Source organism: Podarcis filfolensis (assembly GCF_964270895.1).
Source record: "Podarcis filfolensis genome assembly, chromosome: 12".
Taxonomy (NCBI): Eukaryota; Metazoa; Chordata; class Lepidosauria; order Squamata; family Lacertidae; genus Podarcis; species Podarcis filfolensis.
This window is the reverse complement of record NC_139614.1, coordinates 11066107-11076639: the sequence shown is the minus strand read 5'-3', so window position 1 is coordinate 11076639 and position 10533 is coordinate 11066107. Positions and strand designations below refer to the sequence as shown.

At 43.7% G+C, this 10533-nt stretch overlaps 1 long non-coding RNA gene across 1 annotated transcript; it reads right to left on the bottom strand.

The window, feature by feature from the left end:
- Positions 1–240: 240 nt before the first annotated feature.
- On the bottom strand, positions 241–1652 carry LOC310745670. The gene is made up of 2 exons (XR_014540299.1): positions 686–1652; positions 241–638 (listed from the first exon to the last, which is right to left on the bottom strand). It is a non-coding gene; the product is annotated as an uncharacterized lncRNA (long non-coding RNA).
- Between the last annotated feature and the right edge of the window lie 8881 nt (positions 1653–10533).

Genomic DNA, 10533 nt, shown 5'->3' with positions numbered 1-10533 from the left:
CACATTAACAGTCATAGATAATACTGCCCACTCACAACACAAAGAGCTCATAACCCAGCTACTCTCAGCAGCCAGAAACATCATAGCCAGACACTGGAGAAATCTGTCAGGAGTAAGCATGGACCAATGGTATCAGACAGTATGGGTGTTACGGAAGAATCTAGGTGCGAGGCTGCTCAGTCACCCAGCTTGTCGTCTCTGTGGAATAAAGGAAGGAGTCCAGCCACCAACTGGAGCAAATAGCTGTAGTCCAAAGTTTATTGCGCAACATGTTCAAAGAGGAATTTTGAACCCCGAGGATGGGGTGACAAGGACTTTTAAAACTTTCCCACCATATCCCAGAATACAGTTCGTACAGCATCATTGCTACATCACTGACATGTCACAAAAGGGGAGGGGTAGACAGGGGTTACACTAGTTTAACCTTGGCAAACATGTCCAGACAAGTCCTTGGTACAAGATCAGCATAAGCAGACATGGCAGGGCAAGACCCAGGTATAAGATTAGCATAGCCAAACACCTCTGAAGTCCCACCACCCAAAGTACAATAGAACTTCCTTTGCATGTCTGGACCCCTTGGCAAGTCTGGGGATGAGATTAGGCTTTCCTTGGCCAACAATCAGCTCAGCAATTGTCACCTCTGGGCCCTTCCTGGGGTAGGAGGTGTGTATACATGTCCTCACACTTGGGGAGGTGGCAGGGGAAAGAGTCATTTTTCCAAGGGCAAAATAGTGTTGAAATGGAGGAAACTGCCCAAGGAGTTGATTTTATATGGTTGTTAAAGCTAGTTAACTTCCCTGAGCTGTTAAGTCGAAAGGATACATTTATGCATAATATTTGTAACATTTAACAACTTTAAAGATGTGCCCCCCCCCCAGTAATTTCCGTAACAATGGGAAACAGCCTTATTAGAAAAACTAACTGAAACTTACACAGGGACATATAGAAGAAGACGCCTTCACCCTGCTGTGTTTCCCCTCTCTGGCAATTGTTAAAATCATAGTGTCTTGGACACAGGGGAATGTCTTAGGCATTCTGTGTGCTTTTATTACAAAGAGATGGGTTTCACAATTGAATCCTCCCCTGGAGCCAACTCCAGGGGGCCTGTGGGTACTTCAGCACCCACAATAATATATTTGTGGGGGCTGGGACCCTCAAAGTCAATGGGCAAAGTTGAAGCCCTTCACTGTGGCAGCCACAATCTTCGGCACCTACGGAATCCTCTATTCATAGGTCAACCTGCCTCGCCGAAACCATGTGTCCTCGTTAAGTTGTAAGGACCTGTCAGAAAATAAAAAAGATGGAGACATCTGTATACAGGGCAATAAAGAAGCAGTTTACGGTGCTTCCCAGCATTAAGCATTTTACCGAAAACAAGACATGCCATCTCTGTGAATTAGCTGCAGCACTTGGCATCAACTGTGTTAGTTTAAAGGTTTGCATCGAATCGTTAACCTTTATTATTATCAAGATCCCCATTGCAGGTGGTGTTAGACATACCTCATTCCATACCAGCTAATTAAGCCTGATAATACAGTTTTGCCAGGCAGGTCAAGAAATTATTTCCCCCAACAGTCTCTCTCATTACATTCAGGATTTCCAGTTCTGTTTCAATTTGGAAATAGCTAATGCGGTCTTAAAATGTGTCTCCTAATAACAAGCAGATATGCTGATCTGAAGAGAATGTAGCAGCAAAACCAGTAAGACCTCGAGACCTGGGCAGTTTCTCTTTTCAGCTTTGGAGCATAGCTGTCAAGTGTCCCTTACTTGAAGGGACAGTCCCTTATTCCAGCGCCATGTCCCACTGCTGTCCCTTATTGATAGATGTCCCTTAAATGTCCCTTAAATGATGTCCCTTAAATGATGTCCCTTAAATTTCAAAGGAAGCAGCTCCTCTCCCTCCCTCCCTGCCGGCCAGGGAGGAGGGAGGCTCCAACTGTGTTGCTTGGCTGTGTTGCTCACCCAATAAAAAGTCTAAGAACGACTGGGGGTGGAGCTTGCATGCCTTGTGTGTGGCTAGTTAATGCAAGCTGAGGGGGTTTTTGAATGCTGGACGCCATTTTGTTGCACGTGCTGCTGTAAACTTTGCAGTGCAAAGCCAGGCCGGGGAGCCATCTTAAGTTGAGGCTGCATAGGCCTTGTGGTGCATGTGATTCAGATTCTATTCAGTTGAACCTCTGGTTACAAAGTTGGTTGGACAGTGTTCTCGAAGCTACCAGCATGAGTTTGACCAGACTGCAGGAGGACAGGAAGGCTGGAGTGGCTGGAACAGGTGAGGCTGCAGGTCCCTTATTTTGGCTGCTGGTCCCTTATTTTCAAGGCTGCTGGTCCCTTATTTTCAAATCTGTAAGTTGACAGCTATGCTTTGGAGCTGAAACCCAGAACCCTGATCGAGATTCTTCAAAGCACCACACTGTACCATTGTGTATAAACCACATAAATTCATTCTTCCATTTTGGTTTTAGCAATTACTTCCCTCCCAATGGCATCTCAGCTTATAAAATCAGGATATGAATACATTTTGTCACATGAAGACCCTTGTGGAAATGTAGCTAGATTTTGTGCAATAGCCGTAAGTCAAAGAAAGCAAAAGATTACACAGCGCCACAAACCAGTCATAAATTGAGACAGCTCACAGTCAAATTCTTCTTTTTTTAAAAAAAAAAACTTTTAATGGGATCCATATTTTCTTGGACACCTATTTTAAATCCATTTAATTAGTATATTGATTGTTAAATTCCACTTTGACTGTTTTAATGTTTATGTAAAAATTAACCTGAAATTCTGATTTTTACTATGGCGGCTGTTTAGCTGTAATAATAAACATTCATTCATTCATTCCACCCTGTAGATGTAAAATAATGGAAACAATGCCGCAGACCTCATGTTTGGAGACTTCATAAAGCTTCAATCTGATTGGAAAATGTTAGCCATATGAAAGTATTCCTGCCCACTGGTGTGCACTGAGATCAGGCAACTTGGAAGCACATCTACCCATGCAGATGGGTACGGCAAATGTGCAAATAAAAAGGTAAAGGGACCCCTGACCATTAGGTCCAGTCGTGGCCGACTCTGGGGTTGTGGCGCTCATCTCGCTTTATTGGCTGAGGGAGCCAGTGTACAGCTTCCGGGCCATGTGGCCAGTATGACTAAGCCGCTTCTGGCGAACCAGAGCAGCGCACGAAAATGCTGTTTACCTTCCCGCTGGAGTAGTACCTATTTATCTACTTGCACGTCATGCTTTCAAACTGCTAGGGTGACAGGAGCAGGGACCGAGCAATGGGAGCTCATCCTATCACGGGGATTCGAACCACCTACCTTCAAATAGATAAATAAAATAAAAATGTGGTTTGAAACACAGTGGAGGCAAACCATCTTGCTGTGCTTTTTATTTTTATTATTTATATACTTTATTTATGATTTTCAATTTTATACATTTCAATAATTTTACAATCATTTTAGCATGTCAAAACTCGACTTCCTTCCCCCTCTTTCTGCGGTTCCTTCAATTTATTTTTAATATTTTCTGCATATCCAAATTAACTTAATTTGCTCATTCATTCATCTACTTTAAATATATACTCTTGTAAAGCTGCAGGTTATTACAATAATCCTGCCAATGTTCTTATCTGTTTACAGTTTGTTTGTAAATATTCCATTATAAACCATTTCCATTCTTTTATATAAAGTTTGTTATCTTGATTTCTTGTTTTTCCAGTAAGTTTCACCATTTCTACATATTCATAGCTGTCAACTTTTCCCTTTTTTAAAGGGAAATTCCCTTATTCCAAATAGGATTCCTCACAAGAAAAGGGAAAAGTTGACAGCTGTGTACATATTCCATAAGTTTTTGTATCCATTCTTCTTTTGCTGGGACTTCTTTCCATTTTTGCTGTGTTTTAAGCCCATATCGCGGAGAGTGCTATAAAATCTATGGCATGCGGAGAGTGCTATAAAATCTATGCTTCCCTGCAAGAAATTATGTCAGAGAGTATGGGATCTGCAGTTTCCCCTGCCTCCCAATTCAATCCAGGGAGCAGGGAAATTACAATTCCCATGGAAAGAATAATACTTCTAAGGAATATTTCTGGGAATACTAAGGGGGTGGGAAACCCATCAAGGAACAGGATACCAAAATATAAAAAATGCACAGAAATCCCAATTGGTTTGTTGAGACAAGCCACTTGCCTAATGTCTATCACCACCTATGAGTTTATCCACACTTACTTTTTGCCCTGCTTTTTCCAGGAACCTGTGCCTTAATGTTCCATATCTGAGTCTGGGGTTTTTCATTTTCTTTTGCCCCAAGCTTTCCCCATGAAAAGCCATTCTTTAAAGCCAAATCAGAACAAACATCAATTCGGATTTTCCACGGACTGACATTTGCTTTGATTGAGCTTTAAAGAGTGTTTTTAGCGAGGAAAGCTCTGGAACGACGACAGAAAGGAGTGGCACTCAGAGAAGGAACTGTAAGTCGTTGACCATGCCTGGAAAGAGCAGAGCAAAGGTAAGTTTGAGTAAGCCCTATATCTTACAACTCTTTATATGGGATCTTTCTTCTGACTGTATTCACTATGCCATACAAAAATAGGAAGAGGCGTGGCCTGTTCAACTGGGGATTTCCTGACATGTATAAAACACACACTTCCTTGCAGTCATCGCTACGTTTGCAACCAAACCAAACTAACTTAACTCCTTCCTTGTGTAATTGGAAATCTCTCCTGTAGATAAGCTCAGTTCTTAGGGTTGCCATATTTCAAATAGTGAAAATCCAGACAGAAAAGCATTTCTGGCCAAAGTTGCTGAGCTTGGGGGACGCGGGGGCTTTTCTTAGTTTTGTCCAAAGTTGTTCGGCTCTTTTGGCAAAATCGCAAAAAAAAATGCCATTTTGGACCGATTTTATGGAAAAATGGCAACAAAGCCACTGTCAACATGGGCTGCCATACGTCCAGATTTTCTCAGACACTTGGCTGATCACCGCCCAGACACTGCTGCTGACTGCAGTATTCTGGACATATCCTGAAAATTCTGGACGTATGGCAACTCTGTCGGTTCTGGATTTAACAACCACAGCCAGGTTTCTTAAAAATCTACAGAAATGAAACAAAAGGACCACCAGATCTCTCTGAACTTCTAGCAATCTTTAGCATTTGGGGAACTCCCAGGCCAGTGCCACAACTGGAGAAAGATGTCAATAAACTGGAAAGGATTGTAAAATGAGTCACGAGGAGGTTTCCCCTACAATTTTCTGTTTCTATGGAAATGCAGCTTTGGGAGTGGGCAATTTAAAGGAGACCAACAGTGGAGAGTGCAGATGAGTTTAACCCTTTGTCCACTTGCCATTTCTCTGCTCTAAATCACACCCCTTTCCCCATCATAAGCAATAGGGAGGATCATTCTGGCATTAAAAACACACACACAATATTCTACTTATTTGAATTGTTATTGTGTATATCACCAACTGTCTCCTACTGGAGACAGAAGGGAATAAAGGGAGATAAATCACTCTGGCATTAAAAAAAAACCCCACAATATTCTACTTATTTGAATTGTTATTGTGTATATCACCAACTGGAGACAGAAGGGAATAAACTTAGATAAATAAATGTGAGCAGAATTGTGGGTCCCATAAAATCAGTGAGTCTTTAAAGAAGTTCTATTTTCCCCAACCCAATATTAGGTGAATCAGATTATATTGTTATATGGTTAGGTTTACTGGCACAATCAGTAGTGGATGGCATGATCATATGACAGCACACAGCTGACCTCCTAACAACAGAGTCCAGTGCTTTTTTGGGGGGGGCAGTGGCGTAGCGTGGGGGGTGCAGGGGGCCTGCCGCACCGGGCGCAACATCTGGGGGTTAGGGTTAGGGGGCGCAAATCCACGGGTTAGGGGGCGCGTATCCACGGGTTAGGGGGCGCAAATCCACGGGTTAGGGGGCACAAATTACTTGCCTTGCCCCGGGTGCTGACAACCCACGCTACGCCACTGTCGGGGGGGTACCCCTAAACATTTAGTGAATCTAGGTTTGGCCTCATTGAGGGGCAGTATTTCAATAAGAGTAGGAAAATGAGAGCAACCCTAAACATTTTTTGGGGGGGGGGAGCACTGACTGAGTCACTGCTGTTTCTTTGAAAGGAGAAGCCTCCCTGCCACCTCCTTTCTCCTTCCCTAATAATAATAATAATAATAATAATAATAATAATAAATTTAGACCCCCCTTCTGGTTGGATTTCCCCAGCCACTCCCAGGAAGCAGCAATGACTCACAGCAGACTTCAAACATGAGGTCAGGTAAGCATCACTGCCCCAAGACTGCACTGATTTGGGGCGAGGTCTTGCCCAAAATCGTGAGAGATCTTGCAAACTCCACAGGATCTCGTGTGATTTCAGGTGAGATCTTATCCCAAAATTGATTCCGAAGGTGGCAGCACTTCTCCATTGCTGGTGGAGGCAGTGGGGCAGGCAGGGCACGCAAGGGCATGCCACCTGAAGGACTTCTGCCGCCTGAAGCACTTGGCCTCACCTGCCTCCTGGTTGGGCCGGCTCTGACCGCTGAGCAAAATATCTTCCTCCTCGGATGGATCAGTGCATTATTACCATCTACAATGCTGACAGGGTCTCTTATAATTTCTTTTCTCTTGTTTGGTGCCCTAATACATACTTCATTAGTGCCTTCTGCATTTTTGACAGAATGCTTTATTTCCCCCTCTACAGGTCGTTAAATCTCTATTGATTCCAAGCAATTGGTTCTCCACGCTATCTGTGCTTTGTTATAAATTAGTAATACATGATGGGAGTTTATTTAGCTTCCCGTCAGATACCATTAATGGCACCATGTAAAATGCTGAATTTTTAGTTTCTCTTTTCAAGGATACTTCTTCGGGCGGCATTTGTTACAGTCTGCAGTTGACACTGATTGGTCTCCGTAGTAGCAGTGCAAAGCAATACATGCACCCGAGGCCTCAATTCAGCACATCTCCAAAAAAGCTGGTTCTGTCATTTATTTTGCTTTGCATTTGGTACCCGGAAACTGGCTATAAAATATGAGAGGAACCTGGGGCCAGACCAACCCTTCTCTCACATATCCTTCAACATTTTTTCGATGAAAGTTGGAATGTCCTATTATTATTATTATTATTATTATTATTATTATTATTATTACTATTACTATTACTACTACTACAGTGGTACCTCGGGTTAAGTACTTAATTCGTTCTGGAGGTCCGTACTTAACCTGAAACTGTTCTTAACCTGAAGCACCACTTTAGCTAATGGGGCCTCCTGCTACCGCCGTGCCGCTGGAGCACGTTTTGTGTTCTCATCCTGAAGCAAAGTTCTTAACCTGAAGCACTATTTCTGGGTTAGCGGAGTCTGTAACCTGAAGCGTATGTAACCTGAAGCATATGTAACCAGAGGTACCACTGTACTACTACTACTACTCAGACGTTTTGCTTACCGAACGCCACAAACCTGGAAGTGAGTGCTCCCGTTTGCGAACATTCTGTGGAGCCCAAATGTCCGACGGGGTTTCCATGGTTTCCAATTGGCTGCAGGAAGCCATGCTTTGGTTTCCGAATGTTTTGGAAGTTGGACAGACTTCCGGAACAGTTTCCATTCGACTTCCAAGGTACGACTGTATTATTATTAATATTGATACAGTGGTACCTCGGGTTAAGAACTTAATTCGTTCCGGAGGTCCGTTCTTAACCTGAAACTGTTCTTAACCTGAAGCACCACTTTAGCTAATGGGGCCTCCCGCTGCTGCCGCGCCGTCGGAGCACAATTTCTGTTCTCATCCTGAAGCAAAATTCTTAACCTGAGGTACTATTTCTGGGTTAGCGGAGTCTGTAACCTGAAGCGTATGTAACCTGAAGTGTCTGTAATCCAAGGTACCAACTGTATTGATATACCCCACCTATCTATCTGGGTTACCCCAGCCACTCTGTGCAGCTCCCAACAGATATAAAAACATAATCAAACATTTAAAATGTTCCCTATAGAAAGCTGCCTTAAGATGGCCCAAGGGTCAGATAACTCCATACCCTAGCTTCAGACATTTCTCCAATGAAAATAGGGACATCCTAAGTGGGACATTCTAGGATCAAATCAGAAACCAGGACGACTTCTGTATATCCGGGACTGTCCCTGGAAAATAGGGACACTTGGAGGGTCGACTGACCTGCATGTAGGCCCTGATTTTAGCACGTGGATCAGCCGACATACCAAAACAGCTTACAGAATTACCTGAAGTGGTCCTTCTATATGTTTGTTTGTTTGGGGGTGTGTTTGTGTGTAAGAGAGAGAGAGAGAGAGAGAGAGAGAGAGAGAGAGAGAGAGAGAGAGTTTCAAATGTAAGCAGGAGAATTACAGGACAACTGCAATGTCAGATGAAGTCTAGCGGTTCTAGACACTGAATTCCCTTCTGGGATTTGTAAACCTTAATTTCGCAAGCGAATTCAGATTGAGTCATATGCGACACAGAGTTCAATGGAATCTTATGTCGACATAACTGTGTTTATCATTGCACTTTCCGTAGTGGAAATAACCAGCGTGTCTTTCTTGGTGACCATTACAAATCACATTCGTTTGCTTAAAAATGAATTACGAAGCACATTACGAAATGAAGGAAATAATAACACGACTCTCCTCTACAGGAACCCCTTATATGGCAAAGAACTTACGTAGCATGCAGTAAACCTATAGCTACATAGTTACAGCGAAGGCCATTAGAAACCACAGCTGTTTAAAGCTCCTTTTGCATATACCAGACAATAATAAATGTACATAAATAAATGAGCATGGTGGGAATCTACTGGTTGATTAAGCTGCCACTTCGCTATAGCATAGAAGTTTGGTCCCAGCCACCAAGTGATAACACAGCAATAGCACCACTCATTCCTAAATAAGGCTGAGATGTTTTCACGAAAAGAGGTTTGAGTTTTGGAACTCTGGGCTGACTGCTCAGGGCCTTTTTCCTATTTCATCATGGACCACCGTAGGCAATGCTAGAACTCTTTATAAAAGGGATGAGGACCTTGAGGCTCTCCAGCTCTCACCATCCCTGAATATTGACCATGTTGGCTGGGAGATATAGTCACACATTTCCCTTCCCCCCATTTACAAAGCATGTTCCAAAGAACAGGGACATTTCTCAACAAGGATGCAGTACGGACAGGTATGCCTGCATCCTCTGCTGTAGTTCATTTGGTTGCTCAGTGTTCACTGCTGGAACTTTGAACACCTGCATGGTCTCAACCTGCAGAGCAACAGAAGTTGTTCATGGGAGAGATGTTCTAGGACGGTAAGACTTTCAGGGCTGAGCCGCTGTCAGAAAGGAGCCAGGAGTTGTGCCAGGGCATGAGAGCCAAGGGGCCCAGTCACAAGTCAGAGATGAAGAATAAAGCCAGAAATCGGATCTGAGGAACCCATGAAAACACTACACAGCCAGGAAAACTGTTGCTCCTCAAGCAAAGTCTCAGTTCCCCAGCCACTCTGGGCAACTTCCAACAGAATATTAAACAGAATAAAACTTCAAACAGTAAAAACTTCCCTAATCATGGCTGCCTTCAGATGTTTTCTAAAAGTCAGATAGTTGTTTATTTCCTTGACATCTGATGGGAGGGCGTTCCACAGGATGGGCGCCACCACCAAGAAGGCCCTCTGCCTGGTTCTCTGTAACCTCACTTCTCACAAGAAGGGAACCGCCAGAAGGCCCCCGGAGCTGGATCTCAGTGTCCGGGCTGAACGATGGGGGTGGAGATGCTCCTTCAGGTATACTGGAACAAGGCGGTTTAGGGCTTTAAAGCTCAACACCAACACTTTGAATTATGCTCGGAAATGTACTGGGAGCCAATGTAGGTCTTATATATTCCTTCCTGTCTAGAGCCCAGATTGCCTCACCACACGAAGCAGTTGCAGAGCTGAGCTTTCAGCCATGGTAGTTTGTGATGGAGGCTCAGGGAACGTCACCCTGGGGTGCTGCATGTGCCATCATCCTGCGCTGCCCTTCTGAGGAAAAACTTGCCCATTCTTCCACAAAGTGGGCGGGCAATGTTGACAGACCTTTAGCACAAACTCTGGCCTGTATTACTGCGCAACAGCTTTGCACTGACTAATAAGGGCAGGGCTTTCTCAAGAAGATGACTTTCTGCTTTTTAAAAAATCTGTCAACAGGAAATCTCTCCAGGTTAAGGACTGCAATGATGTCATCCCTTGACAGACGGCAGAGATAAATGATCTGACCTTGGCTGCTTTACTAAATTCTCACGATAAATTCTCAACAATATCCTTCTTTCACATCTCGGCTACTTCCCCTTGAATGGCCAGCCACCATTTCACTGATTTGTTAGCTACAAAAACACCCCACCTTTCGGTCAGGTAACCAGTGTTCTCGTCTGAAAAGCCAGTTCTTCCCAACGAACAGCGAGATGCTTTCAGGCTCCATTCCTGGTTCTGTGTTGCTTCACTCCTAGCCTGCTTTATTCTCTTGTTAAGGCTTTTAAGCCGAGGTTGGATGGCCATCTGTCATGG